This window comes from Petaurus breviceps, unplaced genomic scaffold (genome assembly GCF_028583685.1).
Source record: "Petaurus breviceps papuanus isolate PSGF00001 unplaced genomic scaffold, PetGlider_PUasm1.0 90845, whole genome shotgun sequence".
In the NCBI taxonomy this organism is placed as follows: Eukaryota; Metazoa; Chordata; class Mammalia; order Diprotodontia; family Petauridae; genus Petaurus; species Petaurus breviceps.
Genome location: NW_027187359.1, coordinates 3,049,294 through 3,058,793, shown reverse-complemented (window position 1 = coordinate 3,058,793; position 9,500 = coordinate 3,049,294).

Below are 9,500 nucleotides of genomic sequence, written 5' to 3'. Positions count from 1 at the left end.
ACATTAACTTTGTGGCCACAGTTAAAAAGCCACAGTTAAGAGAAAGAGAAGTGAAACCAACACGCTGTCAGAAGGCTATTTATGCCAAACTCCTCCCCAATATTTTGACATCCACTGGGTTTTTCCCTCTTTCTTTTTACATTAGAATTTTTAAATTTAAGATTGATGAAAGGAATCAAATTGATAACCTGGGCATGGTCCTAACTCATCCCTACAAGTAGGTGGTTTCAGGATGGCTCTACTACAGCATCTAGCCCATTCAAAGGATAATGCACATCCTGCAGTCCTTGCTACCAGGGAGACCAAGACTGGTGGATTGTTTGAATGCAGGAGTTCTGAGCTACAGTAGAGCTAAAGCCAATTGGGTGGACAAACTAAGTCCAGCTCCAATACGGTGAACCCCCCAACCTCACCCCAAAGGAACAGGGGGTCAGTTGACTGCCCAAAAAAGTGCAGAACTAGTCTACGTCAGAAAGAGGTCAAAGTTCCCATGCTGATCAGCAGCTGAGGCAGTTATACTTTCAGACAAGACAGATAGACACAATCTCACCAAAAATAAAACAAAAATGGAACTGATCTTCTTGTCCAAATACTCCATTTTATCGATGAAAAAAAAAAAAGGCCCAGGGAGGAGAAATTATTTGTCAAAGGTCACACATATAGTGAGTAGCAGAACCAGGATTTTAACCCAGGTTCTGTGACTTCAAATTCAGTGTTCATACCAATGCATCACCGTTAATAGTATCAAAGGTTTTCACAAAGATGCCCATCACTAGCCATTCTTCCTCAGGCATGGGTGATTGAATTCAGTCATGAAGGATCCGATATATGGCTATGACATTAGATTTGCAGTTCATGTCATCAGTGTTTACAATTTATTTTTGTTATACTCTGCGTCTTGGTTCTCAAATGATACATGTACAACACAACACATTAAGGAAAACATAAAACAGGCCACATATGCTCCTGCCTTCCTCAGAGCCATCCCTATCATTCATTTTCCTATTCTCTCATATACCTTACTATAATTTGCACAGGGTTGAGCCAGTCTCACAAGGGTACACCAGAAATGGAAGCAGTGTAAAGATGGCTTTCATACCTATTCCCATCCTACCAGATATGGATGAAGACCCTGCTACTTACAGTCTAAATAACTCTAACAAAAACAGTTAATAGTGTAGTGTCCTGAATGCTGAACTTGCAGTCTTGAAGATCTGGGTTCAAATCTTGCCCTAGATACTTACTAGCCATGTGAACCTGGATAGTTGGGTATGGAAATCTATATTATTCAACAAGGAAGTAGGAGGAGAAGGGGATAAGTGAAAGAAGAGAGGTGAAAAGGAGGATGGATTGAGAGAAGCAATGGTCAGAAACAAAACAAACTTTTGAGGAGGAACAGGGTTAAAAAAGAGAGAATCTATTATGCCTCAGCTGAAATAAAAAAGGCAGGGGTAGCAATTATGGCCTCAGACAAAGCAAAAGCAAAAATAGACCTAATTAAAATAGATAATCAGGAAAACTACATTTTGTTAATAGGTACTACAGACAATGAAATAATATCAGCATAAAGCTGTATATACCAAATGGCCTAACATCCAAATTATTAAAGGAAAACCTAATTTGTTTTAGAAGGAGATAGTAAAACTATACTAGTGTGGGACTTCAACTTTCCCCCCTCAGAACTAGATAAATCTAACCATAAAATAAATAAGAAAGAAGTTAAGGAGATGAATAAAATGTTAGAAAAGTTATAAGTGGGGCGGCTAGGTGGCACAGTGAGTAAAGCACCAGCCCCGGAGTCAGGAGAACCTGAGTTCAGCTCTGGCCTCAGACACTTAACACTCACACAAAAAAACTAGCCGTGTAACTTTGGGCAAGTTACTTAACCCCAATCACCCTCCAAAAGGCAAAAAAAAAAAAAGTTATATGTGATAGGCCTCTAGAGAAAACTGGAATGGAATAGAAAGGAGTATACCCTTTTCCCAGCTGTACATGACACCTTCACAAAAATTAACTATGTTTTAGGGCATTAACAACCTCACAAGCCAATGAAGAAAAGCAAAAATATTAAATGAATACTTTTCTGTCCACAATGCAAGAAAAATTACATTCAGTAAAAGATTGGAAGCACAGATTTAAAATTAATTGAAAACTAAATAACCTAATTCTAAAGAATGAGTGAGTTAGGGGTGGCTAGGTGGTGCAGTGAATAGAGCACCAGGCCTGGAGTCAGGAGGACCTGAGTTCAAATCAGGACTCAGACACTTAACACAAAAACTATTCGTGTGACCTTGGGCAAGTCACTTAACCCCAATTGCCCTATAAAAGGCAAAAAAAAAAATGAATGAGTCAGAGAACAAATCATAGAAATGATAAATAATTTTAATTTAATCAGAAAAAACCCTAATTTAACCCCCCCCAATTAAACACCAAAGTGGAAATACTGAAAATCAAAGGGGAGAGTAATAAAATTGAAAGTAAAAACAAGGAAACATTGAACTAATAAATAAAACTATAATATGGTCTTGATTTCTAAATCAGGGAAAACAAAAACAGAGACAGAAAACAATAAGCCAATTTAGCCTAATGAATATTGATGCAAAAAGTTTAAATATGGGGTGGCTAGGTGGCACAGAGAATAGAGCACCAGCCCTGAAGTTGGGAGGACCTGAGTTCAAATCTGTCCTCAGACACTTAACACAAAACTAGCCATGTGACTGTGGGCAAGTCACTTTATCCCAATTGCCCTACCTTCCCCCCTCCCCCCCCCAAAAAACTTTCCCCATCAAGATTCAAGTTAAATGAAACAATGATTTTTTTTTTAAAGTTTAAATAAAATACTAGCAAGGAAAGCAATATACCACAAAGATCACATACTATGACAAGGTGAGATTTATACCAGAAGTTTAGGGCTAGTTTAATATTAGGAAAACTATAAGCATAACTGACCATATCAATAACAAAAACAACAAAAATAATACAATTAAAACAATAGATGCAGAAATGGTTTTTGTACAAAATAATCATTGTTCCTATTAAAAACACTAAAAAAACATAGTAATAAAAGATTTTCTTTTCTTAAAAATTTTTATCCCTCCTTTTATTTTTAAATTTTTTCTTTTAAATTTTCATTTCATTTTTTCCAATTATATATAAAAACAAATTTTAACCTTTTCTTATAATTTTGATTCTGAATTCTCTCCGACCCTCTTTCCCCTCCCCCTTTACTAGTTGGCAAGAAATTTAATATGTGCAGTCATGCAAAACATATTTCCATTTCAGTCATATTGTAAAGAAAACACAAGCCAAAAAAAGAAGGAAAGAAGGAAAAAGAAAGTTTTTAAAAATATGCTTCAATCTGCAATCGGATAAGATCAGTTATTTCTCTGGAGGTGGATAGCATTTTTCATCATAGGTCTTTCAGAACTGTCTTGGATAACTGCATTGATTAGAGTAGCTAAGACTTTAGCAATTGATCATCATTACAATGTTGCAGTTATTATGTCTCCTGGTTCTGCTCACTTTGTATTAGTTCATTTAAGTCTTTCCATGTTTTCCTAAAAGCATACTGCTCATCATTTCTTATATCACAATAGTATTCCATCACAATCATATACCATAATTTGTTCAACCGGTTATTCCCCAACTGATGGGCATCTACTTAATTTCCAATTCTTTGTCACCACAAAAAGAGCTGCTATAGATATTTTTGAAGGGTTCCTTCCCTCCTTCCCCTCCCCCCCCCACACACATATACCTTTTAAAAAAATTTCTTTAGGGGACAGCTAGGTGGCACAGTGAATAGAGCACTGGCCCTGGAGTCAAGAAGACCTGAGTTCAAATGCAGCCTCAGACACTTAATACAAAAACTAGCTGTGTGACCCTGGGCAAGTCAACCCCAATTGTCCTACCTTCCCCCCTCCAAAAAGCAAATATATATGTTGTTCATCAGTGCTTCTGAATAACTTGCAGTTATACTATACAATTTCTTGTCAGATGCACAATGTTTATAAGATCAGAGACACAAATACATGAATTTGTAATTTTGTCAAATTTCTTGGTACAAAATGTCCAAACCAACTGAAAATCTGCTGCTGTATATAGGATTTTCTAGGTAGTCTAATGTTAACTTATAAAAAGCTGATTCTCAACAAACACTGCATTTGCAGACAAGCCAAGGTAAAGGGATGCTATTGTTTGTTCCAAACCAACAGCACCCAAGAAGACATATTTCTATTATATGTATTTCAACTTGATTGCATTTGATTGAAACATTAAAAATCTTACATTAAAAAAAAAACTGAAGGGCAGGCAGCTAGGTGGCACAGTGAGTAAAGCGCCGGCCCCAGAGTCAGGAGGACCTGAGTTTGGTTCCGGCCTCAGACACTTAACACAAAAAAATTAGCCATGTAACCTTAGGTAAGTTACTTAACCCCATTTGCTTTCCAAAAGGCAAAAAACAAGAAACAAAAACTGAACTCTAGTGCAGATCAAAGAATACTTTTTTCACTTTATTTTTCTTGCTTTTTTTTATAGCCTGATCGAAATGTTTTTAATGACTTCACATGTATTGTTGATATGTTGCTTGCCTTTTCAACAGATGAGGGAGGGATTAGGGAAAGGGAATTTGGAATTTAAAATGAAAAAAATTGAATATAAAAAATAAATGTTTTTCTTTTAAAGAAAGACACACTGTGAACATGGAAGCCCATGTAGAGTCAAATTGAGAATGATTTCTTTGTTTACTTTTCCAGAAAGAGCCTGTGACCCACCCTTCCATTTTCAGAGGCAACTTGCTTTTGTGTTCTAGTTCCATTTATATCATGAATGTTAATCTTTATACAATTTAATTCATCTAGTAATGTCAACTCAATGATTACTGAACAAGGATCTCATGCTTAATGCTAATAGCTGTCAGTTTTACAGAAAAATGAAAAATAGTGAAATTCTTAGCACCCTCTGAACTTTTTTGCAACTCTGCTACTAACACTGAAAAAAAAAAAGGAATCACATAGAACTTTGAGGGCCATTTTGCATTTTTCTTTCTTTCATGACTTTTTCATGGTTTAAGAAATACCTCATCTAGTAATCACCCTATTAGTCACAAGTTTCCATATATATGGCTTTTTGTTAGATAGCAGACACAGAATTTTTTAATTTTTATTTTCCATTAAAAAGTATTTCTTTTCCATTCCCACCTCCCAGTCTTTAAAAAAACCCTACTAAAAATATGCAGTCAAGCAAAGTGAATTCCCATATTATCCATGTGAAAATGTATAGCTCATTCTGCATCCTAAGTCCCTCACATCATTGTCAGGAAGTGAATACCAAGTTTTATCATGTTTGCTGAAATCATGGTTGGTCATTGCATCAGTTCTTTGCCTGGAGCCCAATCATGGGTTCTTATCCTTTCTTTCATTTTAAACCCCTCTTCTATAATCACCCTGTGATTAGAGTTTACTTAGTAATAATCCTTCTCTTAATCTATCCTCCTTCTTATTGCACCCCTCTATTTCCCACTTTATTTCTGTGGATAGAAATGTTTTTCTGTACCCACAAGTGTATATATATTCTTCTATTTTTACTTGTATGCCCCAATTACGTAAAACAATCTTCCCCATGCTTTCTCTGCCTCTCTCCCCTAGCATATTCCTCTTCCTACCTTGGTTATTCAGCTACAGCCTAAGGTCCTCAAAACATTCTTGTCCCTGGACCTAGGTGCAGGTCCTCATCTCAAATCTGCACAGAATCTGTGATCCAACACTAGGTAATGAGTGACAGAGATGACAACTGGCACCTCTTCCTGCTCCCTGAACAAAAGGCAGATCCTTCTGCCCCTTGTGCACAAATGCAATCAGGACTTTGTTCAATCCCCCTTCTGGAAGACTGTATGTGGCCATTCCTAGATAAATCCTATTCCTAATGTCCACAGATTTTTGTCTGTCTCCCTAGGCATGGGACAGCTATGAAAAAAAATTATGCAGTGTAATTTTTTTTCTTCTTTTTCCCCATCAGGACTTATTCTGGTGCGTTCTCTAAATCTTTGTGGCATTGGAGGGGAGAGCTCAACTGTATTACGTCCTTCTACTCCACCATCTTGGCTGGTCTCCAGCAGACCCAATGTAGCTAGGATCTCAATCAAAGCCTTTCCAACAGAGTAGAATCATTCAGATTTCATTTTCTTAGCTTTTTCTTTCTTCCATTTTAAGGCAAAAATAGTTGGAGACACGAAAGAGATACAGTTATATGAAAAGCCTTAAGTCTAGCTCTCATCTCTGCAGGAACTCTGGAGGAAAAGGTGGGCACTGGAGAATGGCATGACAGTGAGATGATCTCTAAGATGGTACCTGTGTGGCAGTATAGGCTAGTGAGGGGCTACAAAGTGAGGCACAGAAACAATGGTCATCAGAGAAAAGAAGTAAACTCCTCAGGGAAGCATATCCCCCCAGGTAATATTGAGCCCTGGGACAAAGCCCCCTTTCATTTTGTGAACTCATCATTCTGCAAGATAAATCAATTCTAAAACCCAAGCCCTTTCAGAACCACCTGCTCCTTGGATCCCTCCCTCCCTGACTGAAGCTAGAGAGGTTGGACATCAGGGAGATGCTCCCAGATCCTCTATTTGAGATCACCCAGGGCATTCAATTCATTTCCCACCAGGTTGCTCTGGAGATTTCATGATCTTCAGCAACTCATCATTCTGTAAGATAAAATTAACTCTGAAACTAATATCTCCTCAGATAATTTCCCACCCACAAGTACAGGGTACCCTCTTCCCACCCCTGCCCTGCCCCCCAACCACCCACATTTCTCCTCCTTTACAGCTTCTTTTTATGTGTTGTCTTCACCCATTAGATTGTGAACTCCTTGAGGGCTGGGACTGTTGTTTTTTTCTTCAGATCCTTCCTGTCTAGCACAGTGGCTGGCATATAGTAGGCACTTAGTATCTTTATTGACTGACTCTGTGCTAGTTATGGTTCTGGTCACCTCCATACTATAATGAGACATTAGAGTAGAACTTTTCTAAGGCTAATGGTTTTAGAACTTAGGGATTAAAAAAAAATGAAAAATGGTATAGTTCCTGCCCACAAGAAACTTAAGTCTAATAAGGAAGATATGATACCAAGTTGATCAAAAGGTTAAACTGGTTGGAGGGCTAGAGTTAGAAAGTATGCCTGGGCAAAGCAAGAACCAGCTTAGTCCAATAATACCTGGTAGCTAAGTGGAAGCTTTGACAACCACCTTCCTGTTCCTTCCCTAGCCTAGGCTAGGATTTCAAGAAATGGACTTGTCTCACACAGCTTTAATCTAATCTATGGAGTTTATTGATAACTTACAAATATTCATATGCACAGGGAAATATGAACCTGTCTCACAACTACCCAGGTCCCTGGGATCCTAAGAAATAAGAGCCTACAAAATTGTCCTTGGAAGATGGATCTTCTGAGAACTACAAGCTGATTCTGAGTGGCCCATGGCAGTTATGGACAACACCAGTTTATATCCAAGATGACAAAGGGAAGTAAATCCCTTTATAAATTCATCAACCCCAGATACCTTTGAATCCAACTATCATGAGGCTACTAAGGATGAACACAGGGATTGGTAAATTCTTAGCAAATGGTCTCAATTTTTTCAGTAAAATATTATTAGGTCAAGTTATCAGATGAGGTGGAAGGATTAGAATAAAGTTATGGGAGGCTTGAGGAGAGATAAAAAAAATCTGGAAAATCACCTGTGGTGAACGGGATAGTGGATTGATTAGAAAACAAATTTGTTACCTATGGAGCGGGCATTCTGAAGGGTACAGTGAAAAGGATGGGTAGCTTCAAAGTGAGACATGAGAGGGTTTGGGTTGAGGGTGAAGGCAGTAAGGGACTGGGTAATGGAGGACAGAATGAAGTGTGAATAATAACTGTGGGTTCAGAATCACTGGAGCATATGACAGCATGTGAGTTTGATAATCATTAAGGACTGAGTTCAGGTAGGTTATCAACAAGCCGAAGGATTAGGTTTCAGGGTGGTGTCCTCTCAGATAGTGGTGAGACAGTGGTGTGAGGAACTTGCTGGAATTGCTTCCCTCCTTCCAAAGCAAGATTCCACAAACCTGGCTGCCCAATCCTACCTATCCTTCAAGACCCAACTCAAAAGGCCCCTCCTCCATATGAGCTTTCCAGAACCCAATTGGAAGTAGTCTCTCTGTCCTGTGAACCAACATAATGTGTGACTTCTCTTATTGCCCTTTAACATTCTGCCTTTTAGTAAAGGAATTTAGAATGAAATTCCCTCCTACAAAGCAAGCTTCCCAAAAAAAAAAACCAATGGATTGAATTAGAAATCTCCTTGTAAGCTCATGTCAGAATGTATATGATGGCTAGATGTTCCGCAAGGGCAGGGATTTCATCTCATTAACCTCTGCATTCCCTACCACTCCTTGTACACAGTAGGCTCAGCAAGATATTTCCCAAATTAATATAATAGCATAAGAAAATCCCTCACCTATAAGGCTTCTGGAGCAGTGGGGCAACAGATGGAAAATCAGTAAAATATAAACAATTATCTTTGAAGACATTAAAAACAATATAATAATGCCACGTACAGGCTTGAATACAAGAGCAGGAAAACCACATAATTCACAATCATGCTACTGGGAATATAATACTTGAACCTGTGACTAAACGAAACAATATAACTTTTGAAGTCCTGCAGGCTTCTAACAATTTAATCAGACTCTCTAAACACCTACTACTATGGAAGTTTTGAAAGAAGTGGGATTTAGGAGTAAGAAGAAGGTACATCAAACAATTCTGATGCATGAAGTCCTGAAAAAAAGGCAAAAAGGGAGATTAAGGTAAGGAGTGAGGTGTGGGATTTTGGTTTAGCCAGAGGACTCTGAAGCAGGAAGGGTACCAAAGCACATCTACTTTAATTTTGCATCCAGCTCCACCCCTTCCCATTCTCTTTCCTTCTCTCCTTCCCAGAGATCCAAGGCATTTGCCAAATCTCTCTTGGGGCCTTCATCTTCACCCAAGGAAAATTAAAGGTATTACTAGGGTCAGTGAGATGGAAGAGCTCCATAAAATTTAGTTCACAAGCCTGAAATTATAACTCTAAAGGAAAAGTGTGAGAAATTAGTCCTATCTGGATATATACTATTTCAATGCACAAGACAAAAGCAATGCCTAGCCCACCTCAGATTCTTAGATTTCAGTTTATTCATCTTCACCACCACTCCCTCCCCCAAGTGAAGGTCTAAGGAACAGGTATGGTATCTTCACCAGGAGGCTGCTCAGCACAGCTGATACTTTGTCTAGAGTTTAAGAATTAAGATTCTGAATGGGTCAGCCTTAGATTCAAGTTCCATCATTTGGCATTTCTACAACTTGGAACCAAGTCTGACAATGTGCCTCTTGTTCACCCATAAAGTTTGAATATTTCCCAAAATGCCATTAGCCTCCTCAAGTTCCTCTTGAGAATATTTAACCCGTTTCAACAGTAAT